Below are 20,168 nucleotides of genomic sequence, written 5' to 3'. Positions count from 1 at the left end.
AGAACTGGTCAAAAACTTTTCATGACAAGTTTTTGCAACCATTTTTCAAAATTTTAAAACCTTTGAGAGTGGTTGAATCTTTTTGAAAATTTGAAATTTCAACAACAAATTCATGAAAAAATCCCCCCATCCCTCAAAAATCACTATTTTTTCTGCCTTTTCAGCCCTTTCTCAGTGTCTGTTCTTCACTCTGCATGATGCTGTGTGGCCTCAGTTAACAATGAACCCTGAACATTGGACTCTTACCTTCCTCAAATAGCTTAAAAACTGCCTCATCTATTTCCATCCCTGTCATCCTATGGCTCCCATCACTGCAGTATCTGGGTACCTCACAATCATGAAGGAATTTGTCCTCTCAGCACTCCTGTGTAAGCTAGGAGAGTATTATTAGAGACGAGCGACTGACGCAGAGACAGAGTAAATGACTTGCCCAAGGTCACCTAGGACAGTGTTTTTCACGACCCAGTACTGGGTTGAGGAATATAAGGCATTGGGTCACTCTAGTCACCACCGCCGACTGGGACGTTAAAAGTCCCGTCGGTGATGCTGCCCGGCTAAGGCAGGTTAGTGCCTACCTGTTCCGACACCACTCTGCACCCCAAAAGTGGCTAGCAGCAGGTCCACCTCCTAGGCAGGAGGGCCACGGGGCTCCATGCGCTGCCCCTGCCCGAGCACCGGCTCCGCACTCCCATTGGCCAGGAACCAGCCAATGAGAGCTGGGGAGGGGGGCGGTGCCTGCTGGCGAGAGCCACGTGGAGCCACTTGTGCGCCTCCACCTAGGAGCTGGACCTGCTGGTGGCCGGTTCAGGAGCCGCCAGAGGTAAGTCCGTGCCCCAACCCCCTGCCCCAGCCCTGAGCCCCCCCAAACCCAGAACCCCTTCCTGCACCCCAAACCCTTCATCCCCAGTCCCATCCCAGATCCTGTACCCCCAGCCCAGAGCCCTGACCGCCTCCTGCACCCCAACTACCTGCCCCAGCCCTGAGCCCCCACAAACCCGGAGCCCCTCCCACACTCCAAACCCCACATCCCCAGCTCCATTGGGTCGCGGGCATCAACAATTTTCTTCATCTGGGTCCCAAGAAAAAGAAAGGTTTGAAAACCATTGACCTAGGAAGTTTGTGGCTGAGCCCACATCTCCAGAGAGTCTCAGTCCAGCACTTAGCCACAAGGTCATCCTCCCTTCCCTAGCACACGTTCATGGATTCCAAGGTCAGAAGGGACCATTGTGATCATCTAGTCTGACCTCCTGTGTAACACAGCCCATAGACCTTCCCCAGGATAATTCCTAGTGCACATCTTCTAGGAAAAACATCCAATCTTGAAACACTTGGGCGTTATATGAACACACATATATATACACATACAGTTGCTTCTCATGCTCCCCGAAGGCAGCGGGAGCTTATGGCGAAAGAGAACCTAGCCCCTGCTGGTTCTTCTCTTTGATCAGGTGAGGCACCCAGTGCTACTCCCACTTCCTGCCAGCCAGCTGCTTGCTAGAGCAGAGGAATCAGCAGAAGCCAAGGAAGGAAGGGAAAGGAAAGGGTCTGTGATGTGGGTGGCCCGCCTCACCACATCAGTCATGTAACCAATGTGTGACACCCCCTCCTCGGTAATGGGGAGAGGGTGGCAGGCAGCAGAGCAGACTAGGGGCTGCACATGACTAATTCAGAAACGTCGTCTACAGTGTGAACCAGCCAACACTAGGTTGAGCAGAGGGGCAAGGCTGGCAGATGCAAACAAGTGTATAAAATTGTCCTGTGATGCTAGTGAGCTAAGGAGCACAGAGATGAGGCCAGCCCTGTCTGACCCTGAGGATGTGTACAAAAAGGACATACAGGGGCTGGCTGGAACTGGTCTGCTTGAGCTGGAGGAATGTCCCTGCCTGTCTGGGCTGGGGAGGAATCCATCATCAGAGTAGAGGGGAGCTGCTGAGCTGGGAGGGATGAAGGAAAAGTTTGTTGGTGGAACCAGCTGAGATGAAGAATGTGTCGGGGGGAGCCTGAAATTTTCAGTGGATATTGGCCCCTGGTTGGCAGCACAACCAGATCATTCCTAGGCAGTCCACTGAACACGGTTCCACCAGAGGGACACCTCAGTGCTGCTGGGGACATACCTGTAGATCCATTCCACACTCCAATGACTCTGTTTATCATTAAACCAACTAACTAGTGGCTGCACAGCTCTATCCATCTGCCAGGTCTCACTGCTATCTCAAGATAGTGAGGGCACTAATTATTTGTGGTATTATTCAGTGATTTCTCATACTTACTGCTTGGGAGTCAGATCCACAGCAAAACACACTATCTGCCACCTCCCTAATCTGATGAGCTATTCAGAACCCTCTGATCAATAGCTTTTGATCCCTTTGATAAGAAATTGACAGTCTGCCCTGGATGTGGCTTTCCATCCCCCATTTTTGCTGCCCTGGCTGTCTGGCGTGTGGCATCATCTCTCCACTGACATCAGGGCTGCAGTCCAAGGACAGTCTCTTTGCTAGATATTTTTGCATCAGTAAAACAACATTTTCATGGGAAAATGCTCTTAATAGTAAATGAAGAGGGCTGTTAAAAGCCACAGCAAACCCGATTTGGCAGCAGACATTTCTAGTTTCCATATGCATCACACGTGCCTCACAGCTGAGAAGCTGACAGAAATTTTAAAAGTTGAGACGCCTGAAAGCATCTGCTAACCATTTTGGGTCATCTGTGAAGGCCAGTCCGAGTACTTAATTCTTCTTTTACCTCAACCAGAAAGACTGCCCAGTGGATGAGTTTTGTGTGCGTTTTTTTATCTTTTCCACACTCACGTAATGATTACCATTTTTAGGGGCAGGCTGTGTGTGAGTGCACAAGTGAGGGGGAGGGCACAAAGAGCTCTCTCCCCCTTTCTTTGTGGCTGGGCTCTGTGAAGGGGCACAATCACAGTCCTTGAGCTGTGGAGTTAGGACTCCTCCAGGCTCACACTAGGATCAGGAGCAGTATACTAAGGGAAGGGCCGTGGTACCAGTCCACCCTCTGCATTGGCCAGTGCTGCTGGGTGAATGACATGTGGTGGACTTTCTACTCCAATGTGCACTCCCAGAACAGATTGGACTGATTTACATTTTAATCATGATTTAAAACAGCAAGCAATGAACTTAGATTTAAAGAATACATTTTCATCTTGTTTGCATTTGTACTTTGTAGTCATTTTCCCAAAGAAAGGTTAATTCTCATTGGTAATCATTAAACCAACTAAATTAGCTTTCACACTAAGCTTGGTGCTTCTTTATGCTAGCCAGGAGGTCACACTACATTTATTTAACCACTTAGCTGAACTTACATAATAAAAATTCAGTGTCTGAATAAATGTATCAAAATGGTCAATGATGCATTTCTTATGTACTAGATGACTACTTTTAAACTTGCGATTTGTATAAAGCTCTATTGGGATGGAAATGAAAATCAAATTAAAAATGCACAGAAACAGCATTTAGTTCCTAAAAATGAGACAAAGCTATATTAAATGTGCTGAATACATAAGAAAAAAAATCAACGTTCCTCATAACATCTTTTGCATTAAAACTAATTGATTCATTAAACAAGTATTATCTGTATTAGTGAATTGAACTGATAGTTTCTGGCTAAGAAAGGGTGTTCACCCCACATTAGCCTGGAAAGGATTTGTGAGGTTGAGAAGAGGCCAGTTACCTGGAAAGGTCATAGCTGGGGGGGAATTAGGTGGCCGAAGTAACCCCTGAATGATGATGGAAGCCAGCTGAGAAGGAACAGACAGGACTAGTATAAAGCCAGGAAGCTGGCAGCAGAAGGGAACAGCGAGGGAGCCTGTGGCTACGCTCTGGATGTTACAGATGCAAACAAACCCAGGGGGAGAGTAGAAACCCCAGGGAATCCAGGGCCTGAAGGAAGGATTTATCCAAAAGGGTGGTGGGGCAAAAGCCTGAGAGAGGTGGAGTAGGAAAAGGCTCAGGGAAATGGCAGCAAGGTGGGACATTGCAGATCTTAGCTGCTGATTAGAAGGTCCTTGGGCTGGAACCTACAGTAAAGGGCAGGTCTGGTTTCCCCTATTAGCCACGGGAGAACTGGCACAACGTGGGAGAAGGCTGCTATTTTGCATGGAGAGACTTTGCTAACCCCCCAGAAAGGGAAAACCACACAGTGACCTGGCCAGAGAGTCACGTGGGAGAGAGCACTCTGAGTCGCAATGAGAGAAAGGGAGGATGGCAGGGTGCACGAACAAGTGACAGAAGGGGGTGTTCGACCCGGAAGGAGCTAATCAACAGAGTAAAATGCATGGACCCCCTGTGACACTGGTCACCATTACTTCAAGATTTAACACTAGCACATTTCCTCCTCACACCTCATTTTAATCCATAGATTGAAAGAGGAAAACAAGCTTCCGTGCTTTTTCAACTTCCAGTTGGTTTCTCAACTTTGAACGAACTGGTCATTGACCTGAACTAGCTGAATGAAATGAAAACATTCTCTCTGCACGTGCAGAAGAGGTTACTGCTGTCGAAAGCTGGTTTAGCCCTTCAACAAACTGTGGTTCCACATGCTTAGCCAGTGACTTCCACCCGTTCAGTGCTTTGACTTTCTTTAAAACTTGGCAGCAAATATGTACTGTTTGGTTTTTTTAATTTAGTTTAATTTAATCTAAGGGCAGGTCTTCACTACCTGCCGGATCGGAGGGTAGTGATCGATCTATCGGGGATCGATTTATCGTGTCTCATCTAGACGCGATAAAGATTGATCCCCTAACGCGCTCCCCGTTGACTCCGGAACTCCAGCTCGCGAGAGGCGGAAGTGGAGTCAATGGAGGAGCGGCAGCGGTTGACTCGCTGCAGTCCTCACGGCCAGGTAAGTCGACCTAAGATACACCAACTTCAGCTACGCTATTCACATAGTTGAAGTTGGGTATCTTGGGTCGACCCTCCCCTCCCCCAGTGTAGACCAGGGCTCAGTGATGTAAATAGACTGTCATAATTTCAAATTTAATTTTAAAAAGGTTTAAAACCCAGAGCCACCAAAAGAATGCTGGTTGCATCACACGGAATAATGCCGAGGGGTGGGGACGGGGACGGAGGTTGCCTTCCTCTGTACCATGGGGCATTTTCTGGTTTGAATTAAAAGGAGTGGTGGATTCTCTGTAACTTGAAGTCTCTAAATCAAGATTTGAGGACTGCAGTAACTCAGCCAGAGGCTCTGGGCTTACAATAGGAGTGGGTGGGTGAGATTCTGTGGCCTGCAATGTGCAGGAGGTCAGACTAGATGATCATGATCCTTCTGGCCTCAAAGTCTGAGACCTCCAAGGACACCCACTGTTGTACACCTCTCCTACAGGACAGACAGTGGTTCAAAGCCCAAATCCATCCTGTAATAGGTAGTTTAGGCACCACACATACCCACAAACAGCCCTAACATTAAATCATAAACAGCAATGTTCACTCCACATTAGGTTTGTGAGCAGATATGCTCATTTGAATTCTCCATTCCCCTGCTACTGGACTGATATGAGTAAACAACACCCCCGCCCTGCAACATTTCACACGCCACTTGGAAATGTTTTAGCAGAAAATAAATAAGTGAGAACGTTCAGTGAAAACCTTCCATTCAGCCCCTGCCTGCTGTACCTGTCAATGTGACCTATAGAGATACCAAGGTTACATTCCTTGAGTGAAAAGCTGCAAGCCAGCCAACAGTGCTTTTAAGAGTGTACAAAGACCAGGACAGATCTTCATCCCTCATCCTTTGCTATTTGTACATTAGCAAAGAGAAGCCTACATTACCACCTTTCTCCTTGACCAGCCAGTCCCATTTACCCCTCCTTGTTCCTCAGCCAATCGGTCTCTTCTCCACGCCTCCTTCCTTCCACCCCATTGTTTCACCATCCCAGTCTCCTTCCCCAGCCAGTCCCAGTCTTCCCCCCACCTCGACTCCCAGTTCCACTTCTTCCCTTCACCTGCCAGCCTCCAAACCTAGCCTCCTCTCCCTGGGCTCCTTCTAAAATGTACTCCCCCTACCTCCTCCCAGTGGTTGCAGAGGGGCATTGAGATCGTAGGAAAAACAGTCTCCCTGCTCTCACTTCTGGTGCCTATCCCGGGCCCCAACCTAAAACACACCAATTGCAGGAAAAGTTCTGTTCAGCCTTTGACTGAATCATGCTTAGTGCATATGGAAACTTGGGGGAATTTACCTATGAATCTCTAGCAAGTCTTCAGTGAGCATGTGCAAACTGATTTTTCAAAAGCTTATAATTTAGCCAAATCTGGGTGTATTTTCACAGAGACAGCAAAAGGTACATTCCTGACGCAAAGGCCATCTCCTGACAAGCCTCTTGCCAAATTTCAAGTCCCTGCTCCGAAGTATTGTGCTAGATGCTGTATAAACACATAGTAAGAAACAACCCCTGCCTGCAAAGGGATTACAATCTAATTAGTCAAGACAGACAAAGCATGAGAGAAAGGCAGAGCTATTATTCACATTTTACAAACAAGAAACTGAGACACAGAGATTAAGTGACTTGCCAGAAGTCACACAGGAAGTCTGTGGCAGAACTGGAATTGAACTCAGTTCTGGGTTCTCAGATTTCCTGAGTCCCTGTCCCATTCCTAATTTATTTAGGTCTGGTGCATACCATGGCACTCTTCCTCTAGCTGTATAAGCAGCTGCCTAAATTCACTTGTCTATGGAGGATGACTGAATGCATTTGCTTTTTAGTGCATTTTCAGAGGCTAACTCTCCTTTCATTGCACACCAGGCTTACTGTGTTTAAGACTGCCAAAGAGGCCAGCTCTGCTTGTTCAAATTTTTGGCCCTCCCTGAGTTCACCCACTACAGCAATCACAGCAGCTGCTGCAAACAGAACTCTTTACTTGAGTCCCGCACAAGTGCTTTCAGATCTGCAAGGGAGACAGGTCATGCTCACTATGAAGTCTATGCAACTCCTGCATCTCTACCAGCCCAAAAGGAGCAGCGGAGAAAGGACCAAACTACTGCTGCACTGTCTGAGAGTCTGCTAGGCTCTGCAATTTGCCTCTCTCCCTGCCCATGTCTGCCAGCTCACAGTTCCTCATGCATCGATAAAGGGAAATCTGCTCCACCATGCCCAACCACTGACCATCAGCAGTCAAGGGAGAACTCCCTACCTCGAAAACCAATGAAGACCTATTCTCACACAGGACAGTAGGAGGTCTTGCCTGGCATCAGTCTTCCCAGCAGAGGATGAAAAGAAACCCACCTGCTACCACTGTGAGGGACAGATGCCCAGGTGAGGGTCTGTGGTGTGATACAGAGTTCCTTGTCCAACTCCTCCACTGTTACCAGAGAGGACCAGGATGTGTTGCAGCTGGAAGCCTAATAAAGATAGGGACTTCCTGGCTGGGGAGTTCTCTAGTTGCTGCTTAAAGCAGGGCTCTTTGTTCATGTCCTCACACCATGTGGTGTCAGAAAGGAGTGAATCCCTCTATCAAGAAGGAGTAAAGGAAAGAAAAGAGACCCCCTCCCCCCCCGACTGCCAGAGCAATGAGTGAGTGGAGAAAGTGGAAAATCAGGGAGGAAATCGAGGAGCCCATAGTGCAAGTGGCTGTGCTAGAGAAGTCTGATTTTGACAACTCAGGCAGCTGGTCTTCCTGGCTCCGTAGATTTGAGTGATTCCAAATGGCTTCTGGTTTAACAGAGAAAGCACAAGAATACCAGATAAATTCTCTGATGCCATGGGTGATGCAAGGGGACCCATAAATGCCATGGGTGATGCAGCTGATGTGTGCCCTTCCCCTCTCTGCTGAGGAAAAGTAAGAATGCTTCAAAGAGAAAGAGGCGTTTGATGCCCATTTCACAGGCAGACAAAATATTACATATGAAAGGACTAATCTTAATAGGAGGTGCCAGGAACCAGGGGAAACAGAGAAGCCTTTTGTTATTGCAGTTCATAGTGTTACTAAACATTGCAAATATGGAACGTTAAAAGAAGAACTAATAACAGACAGGATAGTTGCTGGCATAAGAGACACCAATTCACCAGCACAACTTCAGTCAGACCCAGCTCTTACACAAGCAAAAGCTATAGCAAAAAGTGAGAAAGCAAGAAACCCTAAAGAAACAGCAGTGTGACTTACATGCGAGCAGCATCTGGAAGACTGCATCAGCCAATACTGACACAGTGAAGAGCAAATACAAATATGACAGGAGCAGTCAGACCAAATTTACCACAAGAACAGTGCACAATTAGAGAGGGAGAGACCAAGGAACCATAATAAGAGGGAAGCTTGGAAAAGCTGTGGCACATGTGGCAAGACCCCAAGCCACAGCTGGCAACAATGTCCAGTAAAAGGAGAAGAACGTAGGAGATGCTACAAAATGGGACATTTTGCAGAAGCACTCAGGACACTAAGTGTAGCGGAAACAATCCAAGAGGGAGCGTGATCATCAGAGGACAATGAGGCCATACTTCTAGGGGCTATATCCTCAATAGGAGAGACAGCTCCTTGGTACACAAGCATGAACTGAAATGTCCTTAAACCTTAAATTTAAAACGGATACTGGGGCAGTCGGCACTGCAATTCCAATAAAAGATTATAATCGATCCTCAGAGGGAGATCCGCAAAGACCAAATAAAATTTTATGTGGGGCTAGTAACACTACATTGGATGTTTGTGGCCAGTTCCTTGAGAAATTGGGGAAAGGATGGAATGTTCTTCATCAAATAATATATGTAATTCAAGGACAGACAACTCTTCTACTAGGGTTGCTACCATACAAGGTCTACACCTAGTAGAGAAACTGGAATGGCAAAAAGCAAACTATATGGGAGATGTGTCCACATGTCTTCACAGGGCTTTGTAGGGGGAGTACAAAAGAGAATCGGTGCCATCAGTACTTCCTTTGCTCTGACAGCCTCATGCCACATGCTTGCTAGGAAAAAGTCAAAGAAGAATTAAAGGAAATAGAAGATATAGGGGCTATTTCCCAGACAGAAGAAACAATCACTGACTAGTGTGCAGGCATGGTTGTAGTATCAAAGGCCAATGGCAAAATCCAGATTTGTTTGGGCCGTAATAAAAACATGTGCAGAGAAAGACACACACTTCCTGCAGTTGACCAGACGTTAGCTCAGTTATCAGAAGCCAATGTCTTCTCAAAGTTAGATGCTATAGCCCACTTCTAGCAAATCCCCCTTGCTAAAAATCCATCCCATTAACTACATGTCACCTCATTTGGAAAGTCCTGGGTTTTTTGTGCGTGTTCTAGTCAGTATATCTTCCACACCAAAAGACTTCCAAAAGAGAATCTCTCACCTCGTGTCAGGTTTGCCAGGTATGCTTTGCCATGCAGATGATGTGTCAGTATATGGCAGAGATAAAAATGAACATGATGAGCAACTACATGCAGATCTGAGAAGCTTCCAACAAACTGGTGTCACTCTGAAATGTGAATTTGGAAAGGAGCAGCGAAAATTTGTCTGACACAATTATCCAACAGGGAATTCAGCTGGATTCAGACAAACTGAAGACATTACTTGCCTTACCCAAACCCAAAGTTGTTTCTGCTATAAGAAAATTCCTAGGCATGACAAATCATTTTGGGAAATTCTTACCAAGTTTAGTTCATCCAACACAACCCTCAAGAGATCCCCTGGATGATTACAGTATGTAGATCTGGGGTAGCCACAACAAAATACATTTAATAAAATAAAAGAATTACCGACATCTCCACCTGTTTTGGCACAATATTTGGTAAGCTATCCAACAATAGTAGCAGTAGATGCATCACATAAAGACAGCCAGAAGGAGACCGGAGACCTGCTGCATTTGTACCAAGAAGCCTCACAGAAACCAAACAGTGGCACGCTCAAGTGGAAAGGAAGCTTTATTAGTCACTTGGGCCTATGAATAGTTCAATACATATGTGTTTGGCTTGGATTTCAACACAGAAACAGATTAAAAGCCCCTAGTGGTGTTATTGGGTTCAAAACCACTGAATGACTTTCCACCTAGGATTCAAAGATTTCTATGAGGGCTAATGCAATTCCCTTTCAACATAGAACACATACCAGGGAAAACACTCAGAGCATCAGACACTCTTCTAGAGCCCCAATTGAACGGCCACCAATAGAAAAAGAAAAGTCTTTAGAGACAGATGTCAAATCTACATTGACCTTGCTTGCATTGGCCTATCTTCAGCAGAAGTTCTGATGAGAAGATGAATAAGGACACCTTTATCTGTGGCACGAATACAGCTTAAGCATAAGTGGCTTGAACTGAAAACATTTGAGAATGGGACGTTGAAACAAAAATTCAGCAGCCACAAGACTTCAAGTGTTGGCACAGAACAAAAGCACTATCTGAACTGAGACCAGAGAACAAAGTGTAAAGCCGCTGGCAGTGACTCAAGTGCATCATTACCATCCTCAGGGCTGACTGTTAGGAAACATGACACAACCCCCAAATTGGTTGTGAGCTCTATACTTAGATTTCACCAACCAATCATCAAGTATAAAATCCTCAGGCACTATAACAGCCTTCACATGGAGTCACAGACAGTCGCCTTGGAAACCCTGATCAGTCTTGCCACCCAGGTGAGCATGCCTTTGTGACAGATGGTCCCTTATACCAAGATTCACAGCAATATTCAGGTCACTCCCAGTCACAAAGGACCAGTCACTTACCCCAGATTAATTGCACATTAGATCTTACATCAAAGACAAAGCTTGCAGCAAATCCTATAATAAACTATCTAAATATTTATTAACTAGGAAAAGGAAATGGGAGTTATATACAAGGTTAAAGCAGGTAAACATATATACACAAATGAGTTGCAATCATAAGTTTCAAAAGTAATAGAAGCTTCTATCATAAGCAATCCCTATACGATCTCTAGGGCTAACCCAGGCTAAGCACAGAGAATCTCTTGCTTATGCCTAGTAAACCTTGCCCCCCAGAGTCCAAGCAGCATAGAAATCCCGTTCCTTCTTGTTAGAGCTTTTTTACCCCTCTCCTCCATTGTGCTCTGAGCTGCAAGCTCAGCTGACGGGAGGAATCCACTTGTATGACTCATCTTCACAGGGGGAGGGCAAAACAACAAATGTCTTTTGTCCTCTTTATCATCCCACAATAGTTCCTCTAGTGTCGATGGACCTTTCCTGTTGCAGATCAGCACTTCACACTAGTTTATGTCTCTCTCCATCTGGTGACTTACATAGTCAGAGAGGCGTACAATCCAACTGCTCAAATAGTACCTTGCAATATGGGCTACAAATGTTATAAGTAAGATTAATGCATTCAGAAACTCACAAGCATTTGATAAAGTCTAAACACTAAACACATTATTATAACACTATACCTATTTTAACACTACTAACACACAGGTGAGCCAGACTGATTCCAGCAATGTATTTGTCAGGGTTCCCTTGATGCATGGGGACTTTGGCATGATCTGGCCAGTATCACACACAGTTTGGCTCAAAAGCTCCCAAACATTTGGAACTGTTCAGAACTTGTCAGAAACTCCAAGATCCTACCTAGTGGAGCCACCGAAAGGACTTATCTGGAGGAATCAGGTTCATCTTCAACATTTCCAAACACAACGGAGAGAGGATCTGGGACCTACAGTACACTGTCAGGAAGTGAGTCCCCTCCACAGGGAACTCCACACACAAACTCAACAGATGTGAGAACATGAATGGAAGACTGATCAGACCCCCTCAAAGACTTGTTTTTTAGAATATTGCTCAGGATTATTTAAATACAATTGATAAGGGGACATAGCTTTACAGATTTATAGATTCCTAGGCCAAAATGGACCACTGTGACCATTTATTCTGACCTCCTGTATAATATAGCCCATAGAACTTCCCAAAAATAATTCCTAGAGCATATCTTTTATTTTAAGGAATCTGAAGTTTATTTTGTCTCATTGTATATATGTGTGTGTGTGTGTGTGTGTGTGTGTGTGTATTTATAATTTAAGTTTTGGCCTTTTATTATAAAGTAAGGGAGTCATGGAGAGTTTACAAAGTTCCTGGTCCTCCACATTACCAGATAGGACCAGGATGTGTTGCAGCAGGTAGCTTAATAAAGGTAGGAACTTCTGGGCTGAGGAGATCTCTAGTTCCTGCTAAAAGTATCGCTCTTTGTGTATATGTTCTCACTTTACCAAGGACCACCCAAAGAAGATACTCAGTGAGATACTAGACAGAGAGAGAGAGAGAGAGAGAGATGGTCATTCTAGAGGCTCTCAGCCAGGGTGCAGGGTAATAAGATGTAATATAGTTCTCTTAAAAACAGTTTGTTTCCTTTATTAAAATGCTACATTGTGGCATAAACCTGATGGTTTAACTGTATTTAATTAAATACCACCCTTTTATAGGGAAAGTCAGACAGAATTTATTCTAAAATCCATTAGAACTTAATACAGAGTGTCCTTTCGCGAGGTTTTTGGACTCATCCTTCAGAATTCTATGGCAGGGACGGAATTCTCTATTAAATGCTATAAGATGGGTAAAGAAACTATTGAACTGTGATCATTTTCTATTAAACTCTATAGGACTTTTTCCACAAATGCAGTTTTAAATCATTCGTCTTTTAAATTCTGAATTCATTGTTAGTTTTGTTATAGCATTTTAAACAGTGGTTTAGACTCACTTGAACGATGCTTATTGGTCATACGTGTCCGCCACAAATAACATCAGTAGCACAGAGGAGCCAATCTGAATTCTGCACTAACTGGAGAATGGAGCTTTGCATGTGCTAGACTAAGTGGTTCACTTTCAAAGTGCTATTATCATTGCTGTAGACTGCATTTGGTTGCTTAGCAACCATCTTTATCGATGATGCAAGTTTTCTCCAGTTAACGTTGTAAATGGAGCGCACGTTTATTTTTCTTTCGGCAGTTGTATCAGGGGAAATTATTTTATAAAATCACTCCAAAAGGAAACATCTTTCTGTGTCTAGGCAATAGTTTTATTGGAGTGCTAGCTGAGGCACATATGCAAATACTTCTGAAAAATCTGATTTTAGAAAGCATTACTGAGCGGTACAATATTCATAGCCCTATTGTTTGGCTGGTATTCATTGGAAGAAGAAAAATGAATTTCTATGCAACTGGGAAAGCATATCTGTTAAAGAGCTAACAAGCAACAAATGGTAAAAAGAAGGTCTCTGTAATGTTTCATTAAAACCACAGACATTGCCATGTGGACAGTAGGCTGCAACTCATTAGTAAATGGATTCTATCTGTGACAGCCTTCCAACCCCAGACTTTGCTGATTACATTTGGCTTTTAGGCAGTAATCCCAATGGAAAGTGATTTATTTCAGTACTCGATGAGTTACTCCATAGATGGTAGTGATGAAGACATTATATTGACATGGGTTAGTAGTTGTAGGCATTATGGAAGAAGTGAGTTTTCAAGGGGGATTTAAATGAAGACAGGATGGGAGCCAAACACATTGGGATGATGCTTAAAGCTTACAAAGCATGTCCCATCCATAATACTAAAGCATTTTACAAAGCTGGATAAGAATTATTATACACCAGTTACAGATAGGAAAACTGAGGAACATGTAGGTCATATGATTTTCCCAAGGGCACGCAGTGAGTCAGTGGTAGACTGACTAGTCCTGTACCCTATCCACCATCCCATGCAACCTCCCGTGGATAGGGAGATCATTCAGGAATAAGAAGCAGCATGGAAAAGAAATGTAGATGAGAGAAGGAGAAGGAAATGAAGGTGGGGTTGGCAACACTGGGGGTGGGGGGGCGGGAATGTAACGTGATAAGAAATGGGAGCAGAGATGTAGTCAGTGGTGGAGATGAGGAAAGCCTTAAATTCCAGGACTGAGGGGACTAAAGAACAAGAGTATGAGCACTAATATGTACAAATAAATTCAGGCTTATGTATTGTCATTGCCAAGAAATGTCAGGCAATGTAGCTATGACGATCCAGAAAATGAATGTATTTCTTAACTTCCATTCAAGAAATACCCAATCTTAATGGTAAAAAAGAAACCACACCGATCCTTTAAGATATTTCTGACATCTGTACCTCAGCCATGGTCCTCTTGCTAGACTTAGGTCCCGATTCTACAGCCTGATCCAGGAATGGATCCTTGCACACTGAAATCCATAGGCATCCACACAGGTGCAAGGGCCTTCTTTGTCAGTGTTAAACTTTCACCTCTTTAGGTGGGCAGTCACTTTTACATTCTGATATTAATTCCAAAAATGCAAAGTTTCCACATCACAATTCCCCTCAATAACACCAATTAATTACTTCTCATACACGCAGTTTCCTGGTGGTCCCTACCTTACAAAGTAAAGCAGATTGCCTGAACCTATTCGAGCCAAAAGCTGTTTTTAATGACATTCAAATCAGCACTTAAAGTATCACACAGGACAATCATAACTGGAAAACTCATTTCAGGCTTCTCCCCATTATCCTCCCGCTTCGCCATTCTTGGGGCGCAAGTATCTAGGGCCCCAATCGAACTCTCACTTAAATCAATTAATGCCTCTCCGTTGACTTCAATGGGAACCAGCTCCAAATTAGTATCAAATATTTGCTCTGTAGGTCTGGTAGCATTTAACAATGAACTTCAATTTCAGAGGTAGAGCCAAGCTTCCATGGAGCAGGAATTACAGGGATTTCAGAAAGCTGCCTTGTGAAAACTCCCACAGGAAACTCCCTCCCTAGCCCAGACCTTGAAACAGGTTCCAGTGGCTAAGTCTGCTGGCAGTTTCTCTCCATGACATTCCATTTGCGGAACTGTAAAACTCATGACACATGATAAATCAACAGACAGAAAAATACTCTCATAAGCCTAAAACCAACCACATCGAAACCAAATCCCAAAGGCCAGACTACCTCATCCTCTTCCTCCTCAAAATTCCTCTGGCACTTACCCTTCCAAGAATACTAAGGTAAGGAATGCAGATTGAGCTGAAGTGGCGGCAACTCACAGTTGGAGCCACGGAGAGGTGGATCTTAAAGGGCTTCTCCACCCAAAAATAATATTGGGACCACAAGAGCCACATCTGGAGATTAGACAGCAGCAGGGAATAAAAGGAGGTGTTGGACGCCAGGTCTGTCCCCAGAAACAACAACATGGGTCGGAAGCAGGGGCTGCTGATGGAGCAATTGTCCAAAGCTCCTCATTTAGTATCAATGTAGTTCTTGCTCTGAGTAGAAGAGGAGAAATCAAACCGTGGTCCAGTGAGAATAAGTAACCTTCTAACAAGTCTAAATCATATATACAAACATTTTCCCTGCAGTCAAGTAGGCTTGGTACATCCAGCAGTCACATGCAACCGGTGTTGCAAAATGTACAGTGAGCCAGCCGTGACCTTCTATTGATTTCAGTGGACCAGCCATTTACAATGGCAGCACGAGGCCCTGCCAGGGAGGTTACGTTCACAACTTTTCTACATGAAAACAGTAGGCTATAGATTCTACCATACATCTATAAATTAAATACAGCAAAAACTCACTCTGTGGTTGCAGAACTGCAAGTCTCATGCAAACTCAGGAGAATATTTGATGTCTATAGAAAGTGTTGAGTCCATTTTCATTGAGAATAAGAGTATGTCTACAAAGCAGTTAAAATGGTGCTTCCCAGCATGGGTAAACAGAGATGTGTTATCTCTGCTCACGCTAGTGTGCTAAAAATAGCAGCGTGACCACAGCAGCATGGGCGGTGGCTCAGGCTAGTCACACAAGCACAACCCCACCCGACCCCTGGGTATGTCCTTGGGTGCCTAGCCCAAGCTGTGCCCGGGCTGCTGCGGCCACAATGCCATTTGTTAGTGCACCAGCTGGAAAAGAGCTAGTGCGTGACCATCTACCCGCACTGGGAAGCGCCGTCCCAGCTCTGGTGTGACATACCCAAAGTTTCTCTCCCCTTATTTAAGGCTCTGGAATACAGCAGATGTTCATGTACGTACAGCATGATAATGAGACAATATCAATATGCTTGTAATAGTGAAAGCAAAAGGGCTTATTTCAGTTACTAGCTAATCACAGCAGAGATCTGTAACTAATTGCAAGAATAAGTGCTACTAAACCTCCAAGAACTAGTGCTATCATTTATTATTTTCAGTTCCAGTCTCCTGTTCGGAGCATGAAAGTTCAGCCGCTATAAATCAGAAACGTGATATGATTGCTGCCAACTCGGTTGACAGTATTTGCTCAGCGATAATGCCCTTTGATACACAAAGCGGCATTGTAGCTGCAGCTTTTGCAACTGTGCCTGCCAACTTGAGGATTTTTTGCACTGAATGACAGATGAGAAGTTACCAGAGCTTGGAGAAGAGTGTCTGCTATTGATCTCATTTATTCATGGAAAGAGGGGCAGTATGTTATATTATTACATGATCATTATGGGAAATATTAAACAGAACGTAAATGTTAACTGTTGTAGTGGCACCCAGAGCAAAAGGAGGGGCTTCTCTTGATTGAATTATTAAAATTTTACAAATCTAAATGAATAAATAGGTCAGAGTAGAAGAAAAAAAGACGAATTCTGGAGATACTGGAAAGGGAAAAGTGACCTTCCTCTTAAGCACCTGGTACTAGCCACTCTCAGAGACAAGCTATTGAATAAGATGGACCACAGCTCAGATCTGGCATATTCCCATGTAATCCCCAAATTCTCACATAAATTATTTGGGGAAACTTTTTATTTTCCAGCTTTTGATGTGCATACTTGAAATGACTTAAAGCACTGCGTAAACCTAGAATGTGAAACAATGATGATGATAATACATCTGAAAATATAAGTATAATAAAATTCATCTTCATAGATACTGGTGGATTTGAAAATAAAATAGCCCAAAGTTGGTAGCAATTCTGTACTGCTGGGTTATTTCAAATACCCACTTTGCATTGGTGATAATTCTTTGAATATTCAATTCTCATTTTATAGCACTCAGCGATGATCTGCAATGCTTCCTAGAAGATAATGAAAGGCATAGATCCAGATTCTGAACTGCCATAAAGTGGTTTATCCCCATTGACTTTAATGGAGCTATTTTGATTTACATGAGCTCTGACTCTAGCCCATAGTATCTGCCTGTAAGATAGTGTACTTACCATCCATAGCACCCCCTTATGTCAGGGTGAGACACTGCTAGGGGTTCTCATCTCTCGTGTCTCCTAATGTCCATCTGCCTCTCACCAGGGCTTCTGTGGCTCAGTCCTCCAGCCAAATCACATCCAGTTCAGGCTCCTTCCAGGGTAACAAAAAGGTCCAATTGAAAATCCAAGCTAAACATTCAAATAATAATTATACTGTTTTCGGGCTCTATGGAAGTGCTTTTACTCACCCCACCTCAGAGCCTTCCCCGCAGGAGCCTAACTTGCTCCTGCAGCATTCTTCCTTTGTTGCTTCTTGTCTTTTCCCTCACTGCCTCCCTTCTGCAGGGACTCTGGCAGCTTCCCATGGGATCTCCCTGCCCTTTGTCAGCCCTACCTCAGGACTTCCCCCACAAGAGCCTGTGCTGCTCCCTGTGGGGCCTCTTACATGACTTCCTGACAGTTTAAGCCCTATCTCAGGGCTCCCACCCACAGGAGTCTGACCCTGCTCCCTGTGGGTTCTTCAGACTTCCCCCCTCCCCAACTGAGTTCACCACTTTGTTTGTATAGTTTTTTCCTAACCCTTTCACAGCTTGGATCGCTGGGAGCTAGCTGCTAGGTCACAGACTGAGCTGAGCCTGATTTGCCTCCAAGGGCAGCCAGCCTGTGACACGCCCCAAAGAGGTTACAATCTAAATGTTTCATATGACCCTAGAAGCGTTGGTGTCACAGCACATACAAACACATGGTTACTCAGGTTAGCCAAAGTCTCCCCTTAGTTATACTGATGCATTCCCATTGAAAGTAACATAGATGTCTCAGTGCAACTAAGAGAAGAATTTGTCCTATAACATTAAATGTGTTAAGTATCAGAGGGGTAGCCGTGTTTGCCACTTTTACAGATCCAGACTAAGAGTCCTGTGGCACCTTATAGACTAACAGACATATTGGAGCATAAGCTTTCGTGGGTGAGTACCCACTTCGTCGGACGCATGTAGTGGAAATTTCCAGAGGCAGGTATAAATATGCAAGCATGAATCAGGCTAGGGATAACGAGGTCAGTTCAACCAGGGAGGATGAGGCCCTCTTCTAGCAGATAAGGTGTGAACACCAAGGGAGGAGAAACTCCTTTTGTCGTTGGCTAGCCATTCACAGTCTTTGTTTAATCCTCAGCTGATGGTGTCAAATTTGCAAATGAACTGAAGCTCAGCAGTTTCTCTTTGAAGTCTGGTCCTGAAGTTTTTTTGCTGCAGGATGGCGACCTTTAAATCTGCTATTGTGTGTCCAGGGAGGTTGAAGTGTTCTCCTACAGGTTTTTGTATATTGCCATTCCTAATATCTGATTTGTGTCCATTTATCCTTTTACATAGGGACTGTCCAGTTTGGCCAACGTACATAGCAGAGGGGCATTGCTGGCACATGATGGCATATATTACATGGGTGGACGTACAGATGAATGAACCAGTGATGGTGTGGCTGATCTGGTTAGGTCCTGTCATGGTGTCGCTGGTGTAGATATGTGGGCAGAGTTGGCATCGAAGTTTGTTGCAGGGATTGGTTCCTGAGTTAGAGTTACTATGGTGCAGTGTGTAGTCGCTGGTGAGAATATGCTTCAGGTTGGCAGGTTGTCTCTGCGCGAGGACTGGCCTGCCTCCCAAGGCCTGTGAAAGTGAGGGATCATTGTCCAGGATGGGTTGTAGTTCACTGATGATGCATTGGAGAGGTTTTAGCTGAGGACTGTATGTGATGGCCAGTGGCGTTCTGTTGGTTTCTTTCTTGTGCTTGTCTCGCAGCAGGAGGCTTCTGGGTACACATCTGGCTCTGTTGATCTGTTTCCTTATTTCCTCATGTGGGTATTGTAGTTTTGAGAATGCTTGGTGAAGATCTTGTAGGGTTGGTCTCTGTCTGAGGGGTTGGAGCAAATGCGGTTGTACCTCAGCACTTGGCTGTAGACAGTGGATCGTGTGGTGTGTCCAGGATGGAAGCTGGAGGCATGAAGGTAGGCATAGCGGTTAGTGGGTTTTTGGTATAGGGTGGTGTTAATGTGACCGTCACTTATTTGCACCGTGGTGTCTAGGAAGTGGACCTCCTGTGTAGATTGGTCCAGGCTGAGGTTGATGGTGGGGTGGAAGCTATTGAAATCGTGGTGGAATTCTTCCAGGGTTTCCTTCCCATGGATCCAGATGATGAAAATGTCATCAATGTAGCGTAGGTAGAGAAGGGGCATGAGTGGAGGAGAGCTGAGGAAGCATTGTTCTAAGTCATCCATAAAAATGTTGGCATATTGTGGGGCCATGCGGGTGCCCATAGCAGTGCCACTGGTCTGGAGGTCTACGTTGTCACCAAATTTGAAATAATCGTGCGTGAGGATAAAGTCACAGAGCTCAGTAACCAGTTGTGCTGTGGCATCATCAGGGATACTGTTCCTGACCTCTTGTATTCAATCAGATATTAGGAATGGCAACATACAAAAACCTGTAAGAGAACACTCCCTGGACACACAATAGCAGATTTAAAGGTCGCCATCCTGCAGCAAAAAAACTTCAGGACCAGACTTCAAAGAGAAACTGCTGAGCTTCAGTTCATTTGCAAATTTGACACCATCAGCTGAGGATTAAACAAAGACTGTGAATGGCTAGCCAACGACAAAAGGAGTTTCTCCTCCCTTGGTGTTCACCACCAAGCTGCTAGAAGAGGGCCTCATCCTCCCTGATTGAACTAACCTCGTTATCCCTAGCCTGATTCATGCTTGCATATTTATACCTGCCTCTGGAAATTTCCACTACATGCGTCCGACGAAGTGGGTACTCATCCACGAAATCTTATGCTCCAATACGTCTGTTAGTCTATAAGGTGCCACAGGACTCTTTGCCATTAAATGTGTTGACTTTGCAGTTTGTGGAGACTGGAGTCAGATGATGCTTAACAGTGTAGAAATCCCACTCTTGCAGAACTTTTGAAAAGACTGAACTACAGCTACAGCAGAGTTATACTTTCAGTACCAGCCGCAATGGACAGCACAAAGCAAAGCAAACTCAAGCCTTGCAGATGAGTTCTTAGTACCATAGTACCAAACCAACACATCAGCCATTTTGATACTG

At 44.7% G+C, this 20,168-nt stretch overlaps 1 long non-coding RNA gene across 1 annotated transcript in view; it reads right to left on the bottom strand.

Moving 5' to 3' along the window:
* The window catches only part of LOC144258500 (uncharacterized), a 92,337-nt gene extending 76,760 nt beyond the window's left edge, over positions 1-15,577 (bottom strand). The window contains exon 1 of the long non-coding RNA XR_013344691.1: positions 15,486-15,577. This is a non-coding gene — a long non-coding RNA (uncharacterized LOC144258500). The remainder of the gene's footprint in view (positions 1-15,485) is intronic.
* Positions 15,578-20,168: the final 4,591 nt, after the last annotated feature.

Source organism: Eretmochelys imbricata, chromosome 1 (genome assembly GCF_965152235.1).
Source record: "Eretmochelys imbricata isolate rEreImb1 chromosome 1, rEreImb1.hap1, whole genome shotgun sequence".
NCBI classification, from domain to species: domain Eukaryota; kingdom Metazoa; phylum Chordata; order Testudines; family Cheloniidae; genus Eretmochelys; species Eretmochelys imbricata.
Note: the sequence above shows the minus strand (reverse complement) of the source record. Positions and strands in the feature narration are given on the sequence as shown.